This window comes from Lepidochelys kempii, unplaced genomic scaffold (genome assembly GCF_965140265.1).
Source record: "Lepidochelys kempii isolate rLepKem1 unplaced genomic scaffold, rLepKem1.hap2 scaffold_94, whole genome shotgun sequence".
In the NCBI taxonomy this organism is placed as follows: domain Eukaryota; kingdom Metazoa; phylum Chordata; order Testudines; family Cheloniidae; genus Lepidochelys; species Lepidochelys kempii.
Window position 1 is genome coordinate 325,994 of NW_027333648.1, and position 24,635 is coordinate 350,628.

The 24,635-nt window shown below is 51.8% G+C and overlaps 1 long non-coding RNA gene and 1 other non-coding gene across 2 annotated transcripts; both read left to right on the forward strand.

The window, feature by feature from the left end:
• The first annotated feature begins 4,945 nt into the window (after nt 1-4,945).
• Nucleotides 4,946-7,131, forward strand: LOC140904835 (uncharacterized). The gene is made up of 2 exons (XR_012156658.1): nt 4,946-5,024; nt 6,663-7,131. It is a non-coding gene; the product is annotated as an uncharacterized lncRNA (long non-coding RNA).
• A 3,201-nt stretch (nt 7,132-10,332) lies between these two features.
• On the forward strand, nt 10,333-10,406 carry TRNAT-UGU (transfer RNA threonine (anticodon UGU)). Its single transcript has one exon. It is a non-coding gene; the product is annotated as a tRNA-Thr (tRNA).
• Nucleotides 10,407-24,635: the final 14,229 nt, after the last annotated feature.

Here is a 24,635-nt window from a genome sequence, read left to right on the forward strand (position 1 = left end):
TGTTTGCTGATAAAAGAGACTAGCCATAGATTCAATACCCATCAAAGCCAGGGGCCTCCCCCTGTTTGGGGGATGGGTGGATCCCAGTTGGTAACAGGAGACTTGGCTGGACCCTTTTCTTTTCTCCAGCTGGCACGGGATGAGGAGGTCCCTCTGAGTGCAGCGTGGTTCAGAAATATCCCAAACCCCATGACAAAGGGTCTCCGTGAGGGGGGGCTTCCCGCAGTGCAAAGATGTAGCCAACTCTGGGGTGGATCCACGGTGGCCATTATTTGCTCGTGACAGAGTATGGAAATTTCTTACTTATTTTGGCCCTCCATGGCTTCCCTTCTCCTGTTAAAGAGGCGTCCCCCCGGGCTCCCCCTGCCTGTGTGACTGGCCAGCAGGGGGCGGTGATAACTTTCTATACACTTACCAGACACTGTGAGGGAACACTGTTGCTGGGGGGTGCATGTCTGTGCGGGGAGATTGCAGCGGGAGCTGAAGGGGCATTGTGGTAGGGGGAGGCCTCTGGGTGGCTGGGCAGGGGGGACCCTAGTCAGGTTAGTGGGTTCTGGAGGGTTTGGGGTTTCGGGGAGTAGTTCTGATGTGCCCAGCCCTAAGGCTATGGGTCCTGGAGGTGGGTATGGCTGGGGGCCTGTTGGCTGCAGACCAGTGGGGGTGGGGGTCTCTTGGGCAGGTGGGGCAGGGGATTAGACGCTGCCTGGTGCTGTGCCAGGGGCTCTGTCTGGGATTGCCCAGCTGGCTCCTGGGACCATTGCCATGCCCAGTGCACAGAGCTGTGGTGGGGCGGTCCCTGGCGCAGAGTGAGGGGTCCTCCTGTAAAGTGTCAGGGGGTCCTGCTGGGAGGAGGAGGGGGTCCCAGGCAAATGGGCTGGCAGATCCTGTTGGAGGGCAGGTGGGGGTCCTAGGCAGGCAATGGGGAAATCCCAGGCAGGCAGTGAGGGACTATAAAATGACTCTACAGTAACAGCCCCCCACCCCATTTTTCCTGCCATTTGCAGGAGCAAATCCAGCCATGGGGGAGCAAACAACCCAGGAATGAGAGTTTCCTAGCAGACAGGCATGGAGAGGGCACAGGGAAAAGGAGATAGAGAGACTGACAGGGTCCGTGGGATAAAAGAGTTTTGAAAGAGATTTCCAGCTCTCTCATCTGCCCAGACAGATGTATTACTGCACTGTGGGGAGAATCACTTTCCTGTGGACAAGACGAGGATGAGAGAGAGGAAAACCCAGTTCCTGACTCCATGTCCCTCCTGCTGGGGTGTGGCTGCCGTGGGGTCAGTGTCAGAGGGAATCCTCGAAAGGGACTCCTTTGGTTCTGCTTTTTTCTAGGATTGCGTTCAGAGACTTTGTTTTGGGATGCGGGAGAGAGAAAAGAGGTTAAAAGTGTGTCTGTGGGCTTAGCCTGGCAGGAGGGGCCAGGTCTCTGCTGTAATCCAGAGATTGAGTAGAGAGTTGTCACTTTGGATGGGCTATCACCAGCAGGAGAGTGAATTTGTGTGGGGGGCGGAGGGTGAGAAAACCTGGATTTGTGCTGGAAATGGCCCAACTTGATGATCACTTTAGATAAGCTATTACCAGCAGGACAGTGGGTTGGGAGGAGGTATTGTTTCATATTCTCTGTGTGTATATAAAGTCTGCTGCAGTTTCCACGGTATGCATCCGATGAAGTGAGCTGTAGATCACGAAAGCTCATGCTCAAATAAATTGGTTAGTCTCTAAGGTCCCAGAAGTACTCCTTTTCTTTTAGCATTTTCTCAGCACGGCAGAATCTCGGATCTCGCTCTGCAAGGAAAGAGCCTGGGGAACCGTGATGTGAAATGAACTAATGCCCGTTCCCAAACCTCCACAACGGCCCTTCTCGCCCGATCAGGCTGCAGAACGACGCTCACGTTTCGTTCCGGTTCATCCCATCCTCCCATGGGACAGGGGAGCGACATAGCTGCAGGGGAGCCAGCTCAGGTAGGGATTATTGTGGGGGTTCTGATCTGTTCCTGCAGGAGGGAGAGGGACAGCAAATACACGGGAGAGGGGAAGGTTTTCACCGTCTGGTTTGGAGGTTGGAGCGGGGACAGGAAATTCACAGGGTGGAGAAAGGGAGGAGACCAGGGGGTGGCAGACCTGCTGGGAGTTGTTTAATAAGTGGCCTAGATTCTTGGAACAGACCCATGAGGTTCGGAGGTGGAAATGCTCCAATTTGGTGAACAGAAAATAACGCACGTAGATGGGGCTGGGAAAAAGGACCAGACTCCTAGTGCTGGAGCCTGACCCAACTAACCAGTGGGTGCCTTTAAATATGAAGGGGGAAGCCACCAGTCAGGCTTAGGGGAGATTCTCCTGCCTCATATCCAGCTCCTCACAAGGAGGAGGGTGTTGGGCTTCCTACAAGAGATCTCTCCCTAGACTCTGCTCGGGGCAGCATCTCCGGTATCAGTCTGTGGCTAGTAGGTGTGTGATGGATCTGCTGGGAGAGAGGAGGGGTGTCTCTTCGCCCCCTCACCCTGGTGTTTCCTGGGTGGTCTGAGTGGCGTGGGGGTGGGACTCTGTTGGCTGCGGTCCACCCAGAGTTTCCGTTTGATTGGCTCCTCTCCCCCGTGAATAGTGGGGCTGTGAGTGGGGCAGCAGGTCCTGAGTGTGGGGCTCTGGCTCTTTCAGGGGCCGGTGACCTTCGAGGAGGTGGCTGTGTATTTCACCAGGGAAGAGGGGGCTCTGCTGGACCCCGCTCAGAGAGCCCTCTACAGAGACGTCATGCAGGAGACCTGTGAGAATGTGACCTCGCTGGGTAAGGGTTCCTGTCTCCTCGGTTCTTGGAAGGGGAACTGAAGAGATGAGGTTCACGCCACCCCCACAATGCCACCTCTGCTCTGTCCTGTTCCAGCATCACCCCAGCATGCCAGTGACACACACACGACCAGAGACCCTCCCCTGCTGCAGAACGCTGTGGGAAGAGAGCACAGGAGCAGAATCGCACAGTGTCAAATATCTCCTGTTTGCACAAGTAAAACGGGGGGTTAGGTCCAGCATAACGAACAGAAGCTTCCTACCCCTGGCCTTCTCTCAAACCCTGAGCCTTCTCCACCCAGACCAGAAAGTGCTTGGGGTGTAAGAAGCAGGCTGCTGGGGTCAGAGCGGCTGGTCCAGGGTTACTGATCACACAGACCTTGAATGCTGGCTGGAGGAATCCAGACAAGGGAGCTCCAGCAGCAGACCATTGAAACTCAGCCAGGATTACAGATGACACAACTCCTCACTGCTCCGGATTGCCCCGTGCATGGGACAATGGCCTCGGTTGCTGGTGAAAATCCTTGAGACCTGGAGAGTTGCTCCCCTCATCCGCATGTGCAATAGCCACAATCTCTCTTCTCTGCAGACTTGGTTTTTTGAGTCCCTCATTCCTGAAGTCACATGACCCCGATTCTTATTTTTCACATTCTGCTTTTCTAGACTATTTAGAGTCTGTTGCTTCTGAATGATAGTTTCTAATTTCCCAATATTCTCCACACCCAGGGATTTTCCTACTCCCTCCCATTGCACTGGACTCACTAGGTTCCCTGGTATTTAAGAACGGCCACACTGGGACAGACCAAAGGTCCATCTAGCCCAGTGTCCTGTCTTCCGACAGTGACCAGCGCCGGGTGTCCCAGAGGGAATGAAGAGAACAGGGAATCATGAAGTGATTCATCTCCTGTCACCCATTCACAGCTTATGACAAACAGAAGTTAGGGACACCATCCCTGCCCATCCTGGCTAATAACCATTCACGGACCTGTCCTCGGTAGATTTCTCATGATGTTTTTTGTTTTTTGTAACCCTATTATAATCTTGGCCTTCACAACGTCCTCTGGCAAGGAGTTCCCCAGGTTGACTGTGCGTTGTGTGAAGAAATACTTCCTTTTGTTTCTTATAAACCTGCTGCCTATTAATTTGATTGGGTGATTCCTAGTCCTTGTGTTCTGAGAAGGAGTAAATGACACTTCCTTCTTTACTTTCTCCACAGCAGACATGCTTTTATAGACCTCTCTCATATGCCCTCTTGTCTCTTTTCCAAGCTGAAAAGTCCCAGTCTTACATATCTCTCCTCATACAGAAGCTGTTTCATACTCCTAGTCCGGGTTTTTTTGCCCTTTTCTGAACCTTTTCCAATTGCAATGTATCTTTTTTGAGATGGGCCGACCACATCTGCACACAATATTCAAGATGTGGGCGTACCATGGATTTATACAGAGGCAAGTTATGTACTGTCTTATTATCTGTCCCTTTCTTAATGATTCCCAACACCCTGTTCGCTTTTTGACTGGCTCTGCACCCTGAGTGGATGTTTTCAGAGAACTATCGACAATGACTCCAAGATCCCTCTCTTGAGTGGAAACAGCTAATGTAGACCCCATCATTTTATATGTATAGTTGGGATTATGTTTTCCAATGGGCTGCACTAGGTGCTATCCTGACATCTAGGACTGCTGAGATCCTGCATTCAGTGATATCCCTGCCCTTCCTGTTCCCTTTCTCCACTGAACCCCACCAGCCCATTCTTAGTGTTCCCAGCTTCCCCAGGACTCTCTCATTGTGTCTGGACCTCTCTCTCTCTGCAAGAAGCAGTTCCAGGGAGACTTGTCCTCTGTCTGGAGTCTTCAACTTCTGGGACATGGATTTACTTTCTCTGTGTTTTAGGAGATGCTTTGAAATTGAGTGTCTGTGACATTAACCACAGTGCAATCTTGACTGGTTGAACAGCTGTTTCCCCTCAGTTGCCCCTCAGTTCCCCTCAGTTGCGTTTTCAGTCAGGACTCCCCAAGGCACACCAGGTCACACTAAGCACTGAAGTGAAATTAATAGAATGTTTTGTTTTTTTATGACAAAGTCTTATGCAATCACCTGAACTCCTTTGTTTTCTTTCATCTGAGCAGGGTTTTCCATTTCCAAACCTGATGTGTTTTCCCAGCTGGAAGAAGGGGAAGAGCCATGGGTCTCAGAGCTCCAGGGTTCAGAGGAAAGACAGACCCTGAGAGCTCCCTGCAAAGGTGAGGAAACATGAAACCAACTCAGAATCTGTAAGTGCCTGAAGGAAACATCTGGGATGCCCTACGAAGCCCTTGGGAGGTCACTCAGTTCATTATTGTCCCGAGCAGGGGTCATAACCTCAGGGTAACTATAGCTCATGGCTTCCTGTAGATCCTAGCAGACATCAGGCAGTAGCTTCCTCCCTTCCCCCCATGAATTTGATGGGATGTGAAGGCTGAATTGATCCCCTCCTCTCTCCCAGTTAGGGGAAGTGTTTGGAGGAGTTCAGTTCCTGCTTTTATTTGACCTGTCTCCAGCACTTCTTTTCGTTGGCCTTCCCCTTTCCATCCCTGTTTGAGGTTTCTGTCTCTACCGCAGCAGGTGATGCGATGGCATGTGAGAAAGAGGAGCAGAATTCTCAGCAGGAAGATGCTGGGCAAGTGGATAAACACAGAGCATTATCACGATGCATCAGACGATGCTTTGACTTCTTTAATCCTATATCAGAGTCGCTATGCCTGGAGATGAAAGTGTCAAAAACCTGGAAGGGGAATTTGATCCCAAGCACCGTGTGATCATTTGGAGTTTAAATCCCAGGTTCCATCAATTGGTAAAGCCACTTCTGGCAAGGGGGCTGTTTTGTCCCCCATTATGGGGGATGCTAGGTTACTAAAAAAATTTTAAATAACCTAACTAATTCTATGGCATGGGGAATGGTCCCCTTCATGATGCAGATGTTGAGGAAATAGAAGTGGGTTTTTTATTGAATTTATCCTTTGTAGGTGCTAAAAAAAGTGTATGAAATGAAATCAGTGTTGGAAATCTAATAGCTGCAGAAAAATAGCTAGTTTTGAATAGAAACTCCAGCTCTGATAACTAACAGGCCTGTAACCAGTCCCTTGCCTGGAATTGTGCCACCAAATTAAAGAAAAGCCGGGCATGTTTCAGGAAGCCATTCCTCACTAACACTGCTGAGATTTTGAGTGCTTTTGTAAAGGATTCTACTTCAGGGAAGTGTACATTTACCCTAACCAAGGCCAAGGATTTGGAAAGAACTGGGGTTGAATGAGTACACGCTCCGTTCTTGGTTTCCATCCCAGTAAAAGAAGCTATGGTGACCAAAGCCCCAAGGAAAATTGTTTGTTTGTACAACTCACTGATTACAGATCCAAAGCATGCCAGGGTTAGATTGAGAACAATCATCCTTCACCATTTGGATCCAAAGAGAGAGAGTGCTTCATAGGACATTCCCTCCTCATGGATTCCAAACTGGGTGCCTCATTGGATAATGTCAAAGTCAGATTCAGGACTCACATAATTTGTCAGACCATTCTGTTTATTAGCAAAGCACTTTGCCAATGCACACAGATATGTGAGCCCCCTGCAAAGGCTCAAGCTAACATATTTATACAGATAAGCCAATTTAACATAAGAGACAAAAGGAAGCAGAAACTGACAAATATACATACATATCTTACTTGCATACGAATGTTTACCAATCTCCCAGCTCAGTAGGAGCTCTAAGTTAATTAGTTTGAGGACCCATTGTCTCACACTCCTTAATGTTTCTCTTCTTGACAACTATATTTCAACAAACCCTTCAAGTAGCATTTCTTTAATGAATTCTAATTTCAATATAATTCATTCTATTTTCACAGAAACAAGGACTTTCAGGCTGTGGAAATGATGGTAACCAATGAGGCAACGAACGTGTCCGGTTCCAGTTTCAGACTTCCAGATACTCGCATGTTGAGTCCTGATTCTCTGGTTTTGTGTCTGATGCTCCGGCTTCACAATAAAGCTGATGTTGGCACAGCTGCCCCCATGTAGCTGCTCTGGTGTAGCATGCTATTACAGATGCTCTAAGCCAATGGGAGAGATCTCTCCCGTCGGACTTCATTAGTCCAGCCCCCTCAAGCTATATGTCCTGCTGACGTAGCGCTATCTACAGAGGGCATTAGGGCTGTGTAACTACATTGCTCAACTCTGGATTTTTCACACCCCTGAGCAATATAGTTATACCGATAAATGCCTTTAGTGTAGGACAGTTTTCTCTTGTGTTTTATGCATTTACATCCCTTCTCCTCTACCTCCTCCTACTTTGAAAGATTAAAAAGTGTGAAAAGAGAGATTTTTTTTTCCTCGTGATGCAAACATTCCCACATAGGAGACCCCTTCCACCAACACACATGGCAGAAGAACCAGCGATATGTGAACTCAGAGAATTGGTTGGGACCTACGTTGGGACAAACCAGAACTAGAGCCAAGGTTCAGTTGTTGGCAATGGGGATTAAAAGGAAATGAACTCATATGACAAGAATTTGAGCTCTTTGAATATGTTATTGTTTCCAATGAAAAAGAATTTATTGGTTAAAGAGTAGGAGACTAATTGTGTGATAATCTGAATCACTTTGTAAAACAAAGTGTCTTGTTTAGTGACAGCTGATCTTGAAAAGTTAATTTGCTTTAATTTACCCCCTGTAGTGTAAGGCGTTCTGGTAGAAAACCTCACTCTAATGGTTGGGGTGGAAGAATGTGTGTGAGAGTGTATAAGTGAATATTGGCCCAGGATAGATTTTAAATTTTTGTGTTTCAAATAGAACTTATTTTGCTTAGTTTCAAAGTCTATTTCTAGTGAAAACAAAATTATTCAAAGAGACAATTTGTAGAAGTTTTTCAAGTTCTTACACTTCCAGTGTTTGAAGTATAGACAGAGCCTGAGACAGACTGATCCCCTATGGGAAGTTAGTCATGACATGAATTCCAATTTTGACCCATTTCCCTATATGTGAGGGAGGTACTAGTATGGAGGGCTGGGCCAGCTGTCCGATCGCCTGGTTCCTCAACTGTAGCTACAGCTCTTAGGACCCATCTACCCAAAGACTGAGAGAAATGGAGAGTTCCAACCATTGTTATTTTAGTATCTTATTGTTCCTTTCTCTGTTTTTTGTGCTGGCCTTTCTATTATATCAGGGTGTGACGGTATAGCTCAGTGCATGTTGTGACAAAGCTCTGTCCTTGTCTCTATGGGTCCCACGTTTCCTGGTGGATTTTGCTAGCCCCAGAGGCTCACTGTGACCCTCCACATAGCCCTTCTCTCTCTCTAGAGGCAAGGGCCACAGCTTACTGAGCCATCGTAAGCCAGCAAGGGAGGTGAGGAGAAGCAACCCTCCCTCGCACAATCTCTGTTTCCCAGTATCCATGATTAATCAAGAAGGAGAGGGGAGGGGAGGGGGGAGCCCGGGCCTACCCTCTACTCTGGGCTCCAGCCCAGGGACCCTAATAGTAGCAGCTATGGTAGCTGACTTTTGGGAAATAGGACGTGTACAATTCCCTGGGCCGCTTCCCCACAGCAGCCCCCACTCAGTATCTCCTTCGCTGTTACCTCAGGGCCTCCTTCCTTGCACCTGATGTGGATTTGCACTGCTTGGTTCCTCCAACAGCACGGCTTCCTCCTACAGATCCTGACACATGCGCCTCACTGACGAACTGGGAGGCTTTTCACTAGTTCCAGCCAGGCCTTGATGGGCTTCACGTGTTCCAATCAACCTAGCTATCTCCACTGCTTTCTAGAAGGATCTTAATTGGCCCCAGGTGTCTTGATTAACCTGAAACAACTGCCGTTTGGTTACTATGGTACCAAGGATTTGTTTAGCCTGGGGCTAAAATACCTGTTCCTCACTACTTAACTATAGCCGTCTTGCCTTGCCCCGTCACAATGTGTGACAAAAGCTTATTGGTGCCAATTGGCAAAGGGGTCACTGTCATTCACAAGCAACTCCTGTCTCAGACCTGACAAATTCACCACACCTAGGACCCAGAGCAGGGGTGGTGGAATCTTCCTTACAGTGGGGGGGCCACCGGCATCCGAACTGTGACGCCCCCATGACACCCCTTTCGCCCCAGCCCTCACTCACTCCGCCCCTTCTCCCTGAGGCCCCAATCTCACACCGCCCCTTCTCCCTGATGCCACCCCTCCCTCCCTCCGAGGCCACACCCACAGAACGCCTCTTCCCCCAAGGCTCCACCTTGTTCCCCCCTCCGTCGTCCGTTCTTAGGGCTGCTAAAAAGTGCTGGGCCCATGGCCCTCTAAACCCCCCTTGTCCTGCACCCTGACACACAGCCAGGCAGGCAGCAGTGTGTGTGAGTGTGTGTATGTGACAGAGACTGCTGGGCTGTGCTGAGCCAGTGCGGGAAGTGGGGGCTGATGTCGGGGCTGTCCCGCTCTCCCTGACTCAGGACTGGGGTGTCCCGCTCCCCCTGACTCAGGACTGGTTGCTTCCAGCAGCTGTCTGAACTTAGGGACAGCGTGCCAACACACTCACTCTTCCACAACACACACGCTCCCCGAACACACACACTGTCTGTCCCCAACACACACACACTCTCTGCCCACCATGCCCACGGCAGCTGAAAAGCAGCTGGCAATCGAGTCGGATGCCCATGGAACAATGGGATAGAGAAACCTGCCTCGTGTGGCTGCCCACGAGGCATTGCAAACCCTTCCCAAAGCACCCTGCGGCCAGTTGCACAGTGGGATAGCGTCCCACAATGCACTGCTCTCTGTGGCGATCCAAGAGCTGCTAGCCTGGATGCGCTCCGGTGACACAAGCAGCCTAGTGTGGACATGCAACAGCGGCTTAATTAAAACGCTTTAACTAAAGCAGCATAACTCTGTCGTGTAGACGTAGCCTGGCTCCCACTGGGGCCAAGGATGCTCAGGCACTGAAACTGAAGAGCCACAACTTCCTCCGGGCAGGTGCCTCGTGGGAGGGGCAGAGAGGTGTGAGCGGTTCTCAGGGCAGGTGAGGGGAGGGGACAGAGAGGAGTGTGTGGCAGGCTGGGCAGGTCTCATGGGAGGGCTCAGAGAAGTGTGGGTAGCGGGCAGAGTCTGTCTCAGGAGAGGGGGCAGAGAAGTGTGGGTGGCAGGCAGACCGTGGGGTAGGGGGCGGAGAGGCACGAGCAGCCTGCAATGAGGCCTTGGGGGAGGAGAGGAGCGAGCGAAAGGTGGACCAGCAGGCCTCAGCCAAGGAGGCAGAGTGAGTGGGAAGAAGTCCCCCTGTTAATTCAGTGCTATCTACACTGGGATTAGGTTGGCATAATGGCATTGCTCAGGGGGGTTAAATTTTTTACCCCGCAAAGTAATGTCATTACACTGACTTAATTTTGTAGCGCAGACTTGTCCAAAGAATCACACACACACCTTGGGAGCAAAACTTCACCTGCTTCTCTGCTTTACAGAATCCAACACAAGCAACGCTTGTCCGGCCGTGGGGGGCGTTGGCAGGGAGTCAGGTGTGGGCAGACACCATACGTTAGCCAGAGACGGGCACCATGGCTTAGCTGGCTAAAGCACCTGTCTTGTAAACAGGAGATCCTGGGTTCAACTCCCAGTGGTGCCTTGTTGAGTGGCTTTTGGGGCACCTGGTACTGGCTGCTGTCAGAAGACAAGATACAGAGATAGGTGGACCTTTGGTCTAGCCCAGTGATGCTGGTTTTGCTGTTTAAATTACACGCACAGGCACTGATGATAGAGTGACTGAAAGTTTGGGTGTTAAGAGCTGATAGGTCAGTGGTGCAGTCCCCTCGCAGATGACCCCCTCCCTCTGGGACAGGGGCAGGTCTGAGCTCTCACACCAAGTGGCTCATTGGGGCTGTGTTAGCCGACGGCCAAGGATGTTTGGTGAGGTGCCAGCTATGCCCGTTTATACCATCCATGACTTTAACCGCTAGGACGCACTGTCCCTTCGCGGCGGGCAGCCCGGGCTAGGCTGACGGATGCCCCAAGGTCCTAACCACCCGTGACTTTAACTGCTAGAGCTCAGAGCTCCTTCGCAGCGGGCAGTCAATACTGACTGACAGGTGCCCCAATGGCAGCACTAAGAGCATCTCCACACCCGTGACTTTAACTGCTAGAGCTCAGAGCTCCTTCGCAGCGGGCAGCCAGGATTGACTGACAGGTGCCCCAAGAGTTTACCCCGTGGAGGCGGCACAACTCAACGCTAGGCTCTTAGTACTCTCACCTAATGGCCAGGCTTTAGAGCCAAAACGGCTGAGGTTCTTTAATTGTGTCGGCTGCTTTACAGTAAACCAGAGAAAACAAGTCAGGCTTATGCACAAATGGTTACCAAAATTTATTAAGCTAGATTCTAATCATGTGGTTACAAAATTGCTAGTGCCTACTTATTTAAATGTAGAGATGTTACACACACAAACAAGTTACAAAACTGAAGCCACAATCCCAAAGAAAGAAAACAAAGTATAGAGCTCTATTTCAAAATATGTGTACACTAAAGATAGGAGATCAGGTGTGGGTGCTTCTTACCCTCCTTGCATCTCTCAATTCCAGCGGTGCCAAGCCAGGATCGGTCACTCAATTCCACGGAAAGACGAATAAGGGACAAGGCGTAGGGACCCTCTTAGCTGCAAAAGCCTTGGGAGGCTGTCACTTATCTGACCAGCAGATAGATAGTGAAAAGCACTCCAGAATCATGGTGCTGTAGGTCCCCTACTTATACCTCTGTACTCCTTTATTCTCTTTCTCCTTTCTTATGCCAAATTGAGGCTGGTCTGTCGGGGTGACGCCAGCTTTCGCAAGAGTAGTTTACACTTGCAAAGGAGAGAAACAATAAGTTTCGACTACTGGACACTTCTTTTATCAGGGTAAATATTTTCCCACCTAGGATGTTGGGGTGTGTGCATCACGCTATTTAGTAGGGGCTAAGAGCCATGTCTGTCACAGGGCCTCTGCCTGCTGTGAGCTTAATCCTTGTATCTGTTCCCAGAGGCACATTGTAGCAGCACACCTGTGCTTTCACAGCTTCAAAGGCTGTGCTGGAATATATGTTAAGTGCCCTGTTCCTGCTTCCTCCTGTGTTTCCAGCAATGCTGGTCTGAGGGGGGGGGGGGCTGACTGTCTGGCTACATTCCACCCCCTGATGCACCACACTACATCCCAGATTGCAAGGTGGCGGTGATGCCAGCACCTCTTGCCCTCCTTGGGGAAATCTAGAAATACCCAACAACCAAATTAGAGGATGAGGGTTCGCGGAATTGGGTAGGATCCCTTTTTAGCTCTAGGTATCTGATTTGCGTGGAGGAAAGAGCAGTTTGAATCAAACGCTTCATAATACATAAAGTTACACCAAAAAAAATTACAATAATTAAAATGGTTAAAACAGTATTCACAACCGAATGTAAAAACGGGGAGAGGGAGAATCCCAAGTGTTGAGCTAACCATTGCATCCATGAGGTTTGTCCATTCTCAGCCACTGCATGTACTGGTACAAATTCAATTCCCAGTGCATTGGTTGAATCCAGCAAGGTGCACATCCAGCAATTTGTAGCACCAGCAGCTGAGGCGATGGTTTGGATTGCTCCCCGAAGAGGATGTTCTGGTATTGCCAAGGTGACTGGAGCCAACAGAAGGATCATGAGGGCTTGCAGGAACATATCTCTGGTGGGTCGTGTTCTAGCTAAAAAACTTATTTTAACACTAAAAGCAAAAATTACACCTGCTATTATAAGTAATGGCAAATATATCAACAGTCCATAATAGTCTCTAGTGATCAAACAGGTCTGCTGCATGGTCCATTTTGCTGACAGGTTAGCTGGCAGGTTGCTCGGAACCATGGGACCATTCCTGCAATAAATCACATGGTCAGCCGGTCTTGGATGCGATCCAAGCCTCTGTAATGGTTATTAGCCTTTTATCAGCATTTAAGGCACTCCATACACCTTTCTCTTTATAGGCGTGCAAAACGCAGGTAAAGGTTCCCAGGGCTGGGTGTTTAATCACAACAGTGTCTCCGGGGGCATACTTGGAACTGTGCAGTGGTGTTCTGGCAGGGCAGATAGCTTTCCCTGTAGGGAAGAATCCCCTGCTGATTGGACTTCCTGTAGGAGTCTGTCTGTTGTTTAATCTCTGCACCACTTCGTCCAGTCTGTCTCCCCACGTGCCATCAGTAGGCTTCAAGTGATTCTTTAGCAACCCATTCCAGCACTCGATCATGCCATTAGATTGAGGTCGATATGGAAGGTGGAAGGTCCATTGGACTCCATGGTTAAGGGTCCATTCCCTTACAAGTTTATTCTTAAAATGCGAACCATTATCTGATTGGATTTCTTGAGGCATTGGGACAATTGCTGTTAAGCGGTTTAGTCCCATAACTGTGGACAACCCTGTTGCCAATCGGGCTGGATATGCAAAACCAATCCCTGAAACAATTTCTACTCCAGTCAAGATGTATTTCCACCTCTGCCTTGTAGTGGGCAGTGGTCCGACATAGTCGACCTGCCAGGTTGCCCATAGTGTTTTTCCATCTCTTAGCCTGGCAAACCTTTGTCCTTCTGCTATATGTTTTCTAGTCTCAGCACAAATAGTGCAGGCTTGCACCAGGTCTCTAGCCTGTCTGTGGGTGATAGGCCACCCCCTGATATGTGCTTGCCGCACTAACTCATCACTTCCTGTGTGTCCTAAATTATCATGTAACCATGAATATAAGCGTTCCCATTCTACTTGTGTGGTAAAGAGCTGGGCAGCTGCATCGGCTAAATTGTTTAACTGTGCAGCTGGGGTATTATTCCTCTGATGAGCTGAGACATGTCCTATAGACAGGGGTTCTTGCAGGGCATGCTGATATAACCACTGCCAGTATTCCAGTCCCCAGACTGGTTTACCTCCTATTTCCCAGTGGTTATTTTACCAGTTAGTGATCCACTGAGTGGCACCTGCCCATACCGCATAGGAGTCCGTATATACTGCGGTGGCTCCTGCTTCACAGGCCAGTTTAATTGCAGCCAATTCTGCACGTTGTGCTGACCCATCAATTTCAGCAGTTAGGGGTGCTGCAGAGGGGTCTGCAGGCACTGCTGCAGCTTTTCCCTTCCATTTGCCTTTGACCAGCCTGACACTGCCATCAGTGAACCATACTCCCTCAGGCTTAGAAGGATCAAATGGGGCAGCATCCTTAATGGGAGACTGCTGTGGAGGTAGGCGGTATTCATCAGGCATTCCTACTTTCCATAGGGATTCCTGAATCATAGTGGGGTTTTGTGCAGTGTCTGCACTCCCTACCCTGTGGTGTATGTAAAGTGCCCATCTTTGGATAGTCATCTTTTGTGCTACACCAGGTGGTAACTCTTTCCCTTCCAATATAGGTGTAATGATTGGAAGAGGAGTGTGAATTGTGATGTCCTTATCCTGAGTTAATTCCTCAGTTTCTCTCAAGGCTGTGTAAGCTGCCAAAAGCACCTTCTCATAAGGCGTGTAGTTAGCCTGTGACCCTTGCCATGACTTGGAACCAAACTGAATTGGTCGTCTGGGAGCAGTGTCACTGTCTTGCCAGAGAGCATAAGACATTCCAGTGGCTCCCACAGTTAGGTACAAATGGAATGGGGCTTCAGGATGTATGGGACCCAGAGCCTGATAGGTGTGTATCTCCCCTATCAGTTGCCTGAGGGCTTCCTCATGGGCAGGAGCCCATTCCCAGGCAGCACTTTTCTTTAACAAATTGTACAATGGTCTGGCTATAATGGCAAAGCCAGGTACATGTTTTCTCCAAAACCCCAGGGTTCCCAAAATCTGTCTCAATTGATCTTTACTTTCAGGGGAGGGTGCCTGATTTAGCTCTTGCACAGTGTCATTAGGCACAGACCTCCGACCTCCCATCCATACAGTACCTAAGAATTTTATCTCTTGGGAGGGACCTTGGCATTTCTCAGCTGGTAGCTCTAAATTAAGGGCTTCTAGTGCTCCTTTGATTTGATTCATAGCCTCCTGTACCTCTTCTGAGGTTTTCCCACCTATTAAGATGTCATCAATGTATTGCACAGTTTGTACATTGGGTGGCAGTATAAGGTCATCTAGGACCTTTGCCAGTGCCCCATGGCAAATAGTGGGTGAGTGTTTAAACCCTTGTGGCCGTCGGCTAACACCAACCTCTCTGGGGCTCTTCCCTTCTCCACAGGGACGTCTGTCTTCTCGCTCAATGAGCAGTGGGAAAGGAGAAAACTCCAGAGAGGCTCCACCTCGCGCTCACATACGAGACCCTGAATTCTCTCTCAGTCCTCAAGGAGACACCTCAAGAAGGAGACTCCCTGCAGCAAAGCCCCGGGGGTCTCTGAGATCCCCCTGCCCTGCAGCCTGTCCTCCCTGGCCGTTGTCGTGGACTCTCTGTGAGGTCACCGCCTCCCAACCTCCTTTCACCAATCAGCTGAGTGCTGCAAAAGGCCCTTGTGATGTCACTGCCACCCCCACCCCTGCCCTGCAGGGCTCATGTCCTGCCCCGAGCCGGCTCCTGTGCGTGTTTGAGCTGCTCCCCCTGGGTCACCCCCACACACTCAGTGGTCGTGCAAGGGTTCACGCAGGCCACACGTGGAACCATCAGAGGATGCTCCATGTGCCGCACTCGGTTTTGCAGAGATTTGGAGACGTGAAGGCCAGAAGAGACTCTTAGATCATCTCATCTGGCCCCCTACACATCACAGGCCTCCTGCATGGTGCAGTCGCGAGTTTTGGACCAAAGCAGACTCGAGAAAGGCATCTCATCAAGGGATGGAGGAAGCACCACTTCCCTTGGGAGTCTGGAGGAAATTGATGCTGTGGGGGGCAGCTCTCCAACTCCACATTCTCCAGCCCATTCCCCTCTGATCCCACTCAGGGTGACCAAGAGAAACTGCACCATCTGCTCAAGAAACTCCCTGAAAAAGCACAAGAACAAATCTGCACAGACCCACCCCTGGAACCCCGACCAGGGGTCTTCTATCTGCTACCCAAGATCCATAAACCCGGAAATCCTGGACACCCCATCATCTCAGGCATTGGCTCGGGGTGCTGGTCGCGCAGGGCCTGAGGAGAGAGTCGACACAGCCAGATACTCCTGCTGTCAGGATGCCAATGCCTGAGAGGATTTCATCTCAGTCTCTGACGAGGGGGTTCAGGCTCCAGTGCTCTGCTCTGTTTTCCCAGCCCTGTGCAGGGGGTTGTTTCCAGTTTCAGAAATGGGGCAATGTTCACACACTCCCAATGGGTCTTTGCATAAATCAGGTCCTAAGCCAGGGGCAGGCAAACTTTGGCCTGATGCCAGATCGGGTTTCAGAAATTGTATGGAGGGACAGTTAGGGGAGGCTGGGCCTCCTCAAACAGCAAGGCATGGCCCGGCCCCCGCCCCCATCCAACCCCCGCTTCTCGCCCCCTGACGGCCACCCCGGGCCTCCGGCCCCATCCAACCCCTCTGTTCCCTGAGGGGCCCCAGATCCCCCAGCCCGTAACACCCCCCACCACCCCATCGAACCTCCCCCCTCCTTCCTGCCTGCTCCCCAGGACCCCTGCCCCATCCAACCGCCCCTTCTCCCTGACCGCCCCGGGACCTCCTGCCCTCAGTCAACCCCCTGTTCCCCATCCTCTGACCGCCCCAACCAGCCCCAATGCCCCAGTGTTGCAGAGCCCCTCCACAATCCCCCCCTGCCCCTACCATCCTCCTCTCCCCAAGCCAGGCTGCAGCCGCCCCACCCTACAGACCCCTCCCCTCCCTACAGCCCCCCACAGCCAAGCTGTGTCCCCCTGGGGGCAGCCATGGTGCTGCCCCTCCCAACTCAACCCAACCCAACAGCCACAGCCATGCCATTGACCCAAGTCCCCGATCCAACTACCCTATAGCCTCTCCCTCCCCCACATCCCTCCCAGACCCAGTCCCCATCCCGACAACCCAATCGCCCCCGTCCACAACTCCCTCTCCTCCTCCCACAGCACCAATCCATCCCCTACCCTCCCACAGCTCCCACCACACAGACCCCTCCACCTCCCAGCTGGGCCCCCTCCCTGCCCCCCTCCACCCCACCCACCCCGTCAGACACCCGCGCCCGCTGGTGCACCAGGGTTTCCCCAAGACCCACCAACAGCTGTGAATGGTGTGAGGGAGAAGGTGTTGGTATTTGGTTGTGTGTTGGTATTGTGTGTATGTGTCGAGGCTTGTGGGGGCTTTGTGCTGGGGGAGAAGCTGAACCCTGGTTCGGGGCCGGGGCTTCTCTGACTCGGGGTCCTATGAAGGGAGCCAGCCAGTCAGGCCGTGGAACAGGAGCCAGCAAACAGGGCTGTAAACAGGGGAGTCTGAGGGGGAGTTTGTCTTGTGGTGCTTGTTTGGGGTTTGTTGTTCCTGTGGGGGGTGGGATTTGGGTGTTTCCCAGGTGAACAGGATTTAGGTGGGAAGGCAATGACAGACATGGAGGCAGCAGTGGAAGGGACTCGTGTCGTGGAAGACACAATGGAGATGACTGGCTGTGGAAGCTGCCGCATGTCCATGATCCTGGAGGGGGGACCTGGTCAGAGTTTTGTCTGCATGAAATGCCGTCTGCTCGAGCTGATGGAGGAGAAGATCTGAGGTTTGGAGATGCAGGTGGAAAGTCTGGTTGAGTTTAGAAAGGGGTTTGAGCAGATGATGGAGCAAAGACATGAGGTATCTGAAGGGAAAAGCTCTGACTTGCAGATGGAAGCAGGACTGGGGAATTCTGAGGGGAGACTGCTGGGTGAGGAAAGTGGTCAGTGGAAGCATGTGACTACAAGAACCAGGCAGAGGAAAAGACGGGCTGTGAAGGAGAACTAGAGCTCAGAAATAGGTTTTGAGAGTTGGAAAATGAAGAAGGGGCTCAACAGGTGGTCACTGAAGGTGGAGGGGCAAGGAGGAAGAGAAGAGCAGCTAGTCCTATAGAAAAAGGGGAAGAGTCAATGGAGACTACACCAAATATGAGCCCCAGGAGGATACAGGATGGGTTGAAGAGGATTAAAAGGGAGAATAGGAATGGAAAGAACTTGCAGCCAGAGGGAACAGGGGTAGACTGGAGAATAGCACCGTCAGCAGGGAAAGGCAGGGCTACGTGATCGGGGACTCTTTACTGAGAAGACTAGACAGGCCTGTAACCAGAGCTGATCCAGAGAATAGAAGGGTGTGCTGTCTTCCAGGTGCTAAGATACGGGATGTAGACCTGAGGTTGAAAAGGATCCTAAAGGGAACGGGAAAGAATCCCCTAATTATCCTTCATGTGGGAACAAATGATACAGCTAGATTCTCGCTGGAAAGGATTAAGGGAGACTGTGCTTGGCTGGGGAAGACGCTAAAGGAAATCGAGGCTCAGGTGATCTGTGGTGGGATTTTGCCTATTCCTGGAGAAGGTCAACAAAGGCGTGACAAGATTATGACTATCAACAGATGGCTCAGGCAGTGGTGCTAGAAGGAGGGCTTTGGGATGAATGGCCACTGGGAGGCATTCCTGGACAGAGGACAGTTCTCTCGGGATGGACTTCATCTGAGTAGGGAAGGAAACAGACTTCTAGGATGGAGGCTGGCACAACTGATTCAGAGAGCTTTAAACTAGGAATCTGGGGGAGATGGTTGGTTGGGGGATGTCCAGGTAATCTCCATGCCGGATTTTAGCCTTGAGAGGGAAGAAAAGAAAGTAAGAAAGGATACAGCCGTGGGTAGGGGAATGGCTATAAGGAGGAAGGGCAGTGTGGACACCAGTCTAGTAGGTTCTGCTGGCTGTGGAATCACCGTGCCTCATTGGGTAAAGAACGTGAGCGAGGCCAAACAGCAAAAATGAAGATGTTTGTACACCAATGCGAGGAGCCTTGGTAACAAAATGGAGGAATTAGAGGTACTGGTGCAGGAAGTGAAACCAGATATTCTCGGGAGAACAGAAACAGGGTGGAATAGTCGTCATGACTGGACTACGGGTGTTGAAGGGTATGTGCTGTTTAGGAAAGACCGAAATAAAGGTCAAGGTGGTGGAGTAGGATTGTCTATCAATGAGGAGGTCGAATGTAAAGAAATCAGCGATGGAATGGAGAAGACAGAGTCCGTCTGGGCAAAAATGACATTGGGGAAGCAAACGACTCGAGCCTCCCCTGGGATAGTGCTTGGAGTGTGCTAGAGGCCGCCGGGATCTCATGTGGATATGGATCGAGCCCTCTTCAATGTTTTTAATGAAGTAAATACTCATGGAAACTGCGTGATCATGGGAGACGTCGCACGCGCGCACAACACGACACACAACCCGTCACACACACACAAATCACACACAACACATCACACACTGAACAAAACACTCAAGACAACACACACACAACCACGTCTCACACACACACGACACACAACGTCTCACACACAGAGACACGTCTCTCACACACGCCGACACACATGCAAGGCACACGACGGCTCTCACACACGTCCACACACAAACACACGACACATAATGTCACACACATGCCGACACACACACACACACCGACACACAATACTGACACACATGAAACCGACAAACACACGACACAGACAACGACTGACACACACACACAAGACACACGACGTCTCACACACACACACACACATGACGTCTCACACACACACACAACTTCTCTCACATAGGCCCACACATGACACGCCCACACAACACACACCCACACACGCCCACACAACGCACGCAGAACACACGCCCACACACACGACACATGCACAACACACAACACACCACACCCCCCCACACACAAAACACAACACAACACAACATACGCCCACGCCGAAAGACACACACCACACACAACCCACACCCACGCCCACACACACACACACACACACCCACCCGCCGACTCACGACGACTCACACACAGCGAGACGGCAAACACACTGACACACATGACGTCTCACACGCCCACGACACGACACTGACACGTCACACGACACACAAGACGGCAGAGGACACGACACCGAAATCACACCCCAGAGACGACCCCCCGCGGGGGCGAGAGCGGAGCGGGGACGGTCGGGGGAACTCGGTCTCTGGGCGGCGCGTGGGGCCGGTGTGGGCGGGAGGGAAGAGGGCGGCAGGGCCGAGGGCGAGATTCCCAGCCCCCGTCGAGCGCTGTGGAGCGAGGGCTCCGGCTCGGCTCTCGCAGCGGCTCTGGCGAGGAATGGTGCCGGAGCTCTCGCCGGAGGGGAACGCGGCAGGAGGGGCCTGAGCCGCTTGGGCCTCTTTCCAAGGAGGCGGAACCAGGCCTCCGCTCTCTGCCCGCTGCAGACCCGGCTGCCAGGTCGGCGCTGCCAGTTCCTCGTGCGCACTCGCCGTCTTCTCATGTGTTCGCCAACTCGCTCTCTCCCCTCTGCTCTCCTGGTGCCGTCTCCCTTGGCAGGACACGGGTAGGTGTGCATTCCCACAGGTGAGGTCTCGGGAGCCATGGAGAAGTCGGAGCGGAGGAAAATCATGCAGGGCAGTAGAAAGGCTGCTGAAAGTACCTGAAGAGACAAAGGGAATGAGAAGGGGGGAGTCCAGACTAAGACAGGAGTCTAGTCTGTAAAGAGAAACAACGGGAAGTCTAAGCTACAGAAACTCTTCAAGTTGCCAAAAGACATTTAGGATGGGAAATGACTTCTTGAATCCAGTCTCTTTAAGATTTTAGCCTTAGTATGTGTGTGTATTTGTCTTTGCTTAGCAATCTGCCTTCTTCTGTTTGCTATCCCTTATAATCACTGAAAATCTGCCTTTTCTAGTGAAACTATTTGTTGTTTATTATTATTATTATTATTAAACTCAGTTTGTGCAACGGGTGCTCCGGGAGGAAATGATTTTTGTGTTCCTCCAAGGGGCCGCCCGGTGACACTGTTGCTCCATAAGGGAAATGCTTTGTGCAATACCTGGTTTAGCCACCCACTGTCACTGTTGGTCCAGGAGGGAAATGATTTGTGCATTACACTGACTGGCCACCCGGTGTCACTGTTGCTCCGTTAAGAAAATTATTTGTGCATTACCGTGAGTGGCCACCGAGTGTCACTGTTGCTCCATGAGGGAAATGCTTTGTGTAATACCTGGATTAGCCACCCGGTGTCACTGTTCCTCCACGATGGAAATGGTTTGTGCATTATCTGGATTGGCCACACACATCACTGTTGTTCGGGGGGCGGCGGGGGGGGATTGTTTGTGTGTTACTCCTGAGTGGCCACGTTGTGTCACTCTTCCTCCATGAGGGGAATGCTTTGTGCATTACCCTGTGTGGCCACCCAAGACAACACACACATCACACACAAAACATCACACACACACAACACGACAGACGACACTCACACACACACACACACACAACACAACACCGACACACAGAGAGAGAAAACGTCACACATACAGAAACACATCTCTCACACACACACAGCACAGGACACCGACACACTCAAACAACATGACACACAAATAAAATGACACACAAAACAGCACACAACACGACACACAAAAATCACACACAACACACGACACTGACACACACACACACACACGAGACGAGGCACAAAACGGCAGACATGACACAGAAATCACACATGACACCGACACCCACACACAATACAACACACAACACCTCACATGACACACAAAACAGCACACGTGACACACACACACAACACGATGCACAAAACATCGCTCACAAAATATCACACACCCACACACATGACACACACACAAACAACACGACACAAGACACACAAAACGGCACACAACACGAGACACAAAAATCTCACACAACACATGACACCGACACACACAACATGGCACACAACACAGCACACACCGTCACATGCACACAACACAGCATACAACATGGCACACACACAGTCAATATGGACCACAACACGCACACATAAACACGTCTCACACACACAAAACGACACACAAGTCACACACACAACACGCAACACGACACACACAACACGACACCCAGCAGGTTTCATCGAGGAGGAGGATGTCCCGGGGTCCCCTGGTGATGCTCTGGGACTGCTCCCCAGGAAGCCAGGCAGGACTCTGGGGAAGTCTCCTCTCGGGGAGCAGCCTGTCTGCAGGACACACAGCTCCCCCGGCTCCACCTTCCTGGCTCTGACCTCGGAGCCTTCAGCCTCCTCTGCCCCTCCCTGCGTTTCCCACAGCCAGTCCGCCCAGGCGGGGTCCTGGGGGGGGCAGAGGGTCCTGCCCCCCAACTCCGCAGTCAGACGGGACTCTCAGCCAGCCAGGAAAACAGAGGTTTATTAGACCACAGGGACATGATCTAACACAGAGCTTGCAGGTGCAGAGAACAGGACCCCTCAGCCGGGTCCATTTTGGGGGTGGGCAGTGAGCCAGACAACCCCGTCTGCCCTTCACTCCATGTCTCCAGCCAGCCCCCAACTGAAACTCCCCCCAGCCCCTCCTCCTCTGGGCTTTGTCCCTGTCCCCGGCCAGGAGGGCACCCGATTCCTTTGTTCTCCAACCCTTTAGCTCTCACCTCGCAGCGGGGAAGGGCCCAGGGCATCAGGTGCCAGGAAAGAGGGTGTCGGCCATCCTCTGTGTCCAGACCCCTGCACACACCTGCCCTCCAGAGCTCTGCAACGATCATACACCCTTACCCCACCCCCTAGATCCTTAAGAACTGCATATGGGAAACTGAGGCACCCCCACACGATTCAGAGGAAACATGAAGTCCCGCTTCATCACAGATGACTCCAGGAGGTGAGTTGCTTGCTATCCTACCATGTTTTTCTGTCTCTCTCCTCTAGTATGTTGGCCATCACACACACTCTGTCTCTGTCTCTCTCTCCTCTCCTCTCCTGGTGCCAACAATGACCAGGCCCCGGGTGCCTAGGCCCCAGTGCCCTGCCTGTGCTCAGTCTCTTCCTGTATCTGCCTCGCCCCTTCTCCCAGCCCACACTGCCCACTGCTGCCTGGATGATTTCCCCCTCTCCTCCATTGCACCCCCCTCTGTGGGGTCCCTGCCACTCACCGTCTGCCTCCTCTCCTCCACCCCCTCCCCCGCTTCCCCACGGGTCACTCTGGGGCCGGTTTTCTTCACCATCTTCGTGCATGATCTGGAGGATGGGATGGATTGCACCCTCAGCAAGTTCGCAGATGACACTAAGCTGGGGGGAGAGGGAGATACGCTGGAGGGTCGGGATAGGGTTCAGAGTGACCCAGACCAATTAGAGGATTGGGCCAAAAGAAATCTGATGAGGTTCAGCAAGGACAAGTGCTGAGCCCTGCACTGAGGAGAGAAGAATCCCATGCAGTGCCCCAAGTGTGCCATGTCCCCGCCCCGAACCGACCCTCCCGGAGCATCCTCAATTCCATGAAACAGCTGTTCTGGGGTGGGCAGGAAGTGCTGGGAGGGAGAGTGGGGAGTTGCTCAGTGGGGGTGTGTCTCTCTGGGTGGGGTCTGTGTGTGTTTATGCACAAGCTGATTGTGATGTCACGGAGGCCAACAGCAAAGAGTGTTGGGGGTCAGCATTCTTGCCCTGCCGTCAGTCTGCCAACTGGCTTGGTTGACAACGGCTGGTGACCCAAGGAGCTGCTGAGAGACGCGGACCATCCCTCTGTCAACAACTTCTTGAATCAGCTATTTCCACAGGTGTTTGAGGAACAAAAGGATGAGTTTTTACAGAAGGTAATTCCCAGATTCTTTCCCTGCTCATTAGATCGCACACGACAGGTCGGTGCCTCCTTCTCCTGGGGACGGGTGGGGGCGGGTGTGGCAACAGGCAGGTCTCAGCGTTCCCTTTTGATTTGAATGTGGCCATCTCTCAGGTCTCCTCCTGCTTCAGCCAGTCAGGTTCTTTGGAGGCAGATTTAGATGATTTTATCTTTCAGCAGACTAGTCGGGGGGAATTTCCAGGGATAGAACCAAAAGGGAAGATAACAAAACTCGTGTAGAATTTAGATTGAGATCTCCATCAATAGTCTTTCCCTTGGAGTTGCCCCTAATGCACTCCTTGCCTTCAAGTTGGGAATAGAAACCCTTTGTCTCCTGTCATGACTGCCAAAGAAATGTGTAAATGAGGATATTCTATGATTCTATGATTTACACCCATCAGGGGACACTGTCTTTTTGAGGCGGGTGCAGCTGGCTTGGGATGGTGCTGATGATGGATAGAAAACAGGCTGGAGTCAATGACAGATGGGACCACAGAAGGGGAAGGGGAAGGGCATCTCCATAGAAGGTCCTGGGTGCTCAGATACCCCAGTTCTAGGTACCCTGGCCTGTCCCAGAGAGAAAAGACAAAGAGGGGCCCAGCCCCCCGACAGTCATGCCATGGACAAGAATCTGGTTGGGAGTGGGCTGAAGGTTCCCGCTGGACAAAGGGGAGCTGAAGTCCCCCAGCGTCCTGGAATTTAAGCAATGCAAGCTTCAAACCCTGCACGGGTGGGGCCTGAGGGGCACCCGCAGAAGGTTGGGCTGGACAGGGGCGGCAGGTTTCCACAATTTTTGGTGGTTTCCAGAATGGGACCAAGTCCTGCCTCCCCGTCCACCTCCCCGCACATCTGCCTAAGGCTCTGGGAGTTTGGGTATGGGAGGGAGAGGGAAAGGGGTTGGGCTCTGGGAGGGAGTTTGGGTGTGGGCTGTGGGTTGCGGCAGGGTGTTGGGGTGCAGGAGGGAATGAAGGGTGCAGGGTCTGGGCTGGGGCAGGGGGTTGGGGTGCAGGAGCAGGTGTGGGGGCAGGCTCTGGGAGGGAATTGGATGTGTGGTGTGGGCTCTGGGCTGGGGCAGGGGGTTAGGGTGTGGGAGGGGGTGAGGGGTACAGGCTCTGGGAGGCAGTTTGGGTGCAGGTGTGGGGTCTTGGCTGGGGCAGGGC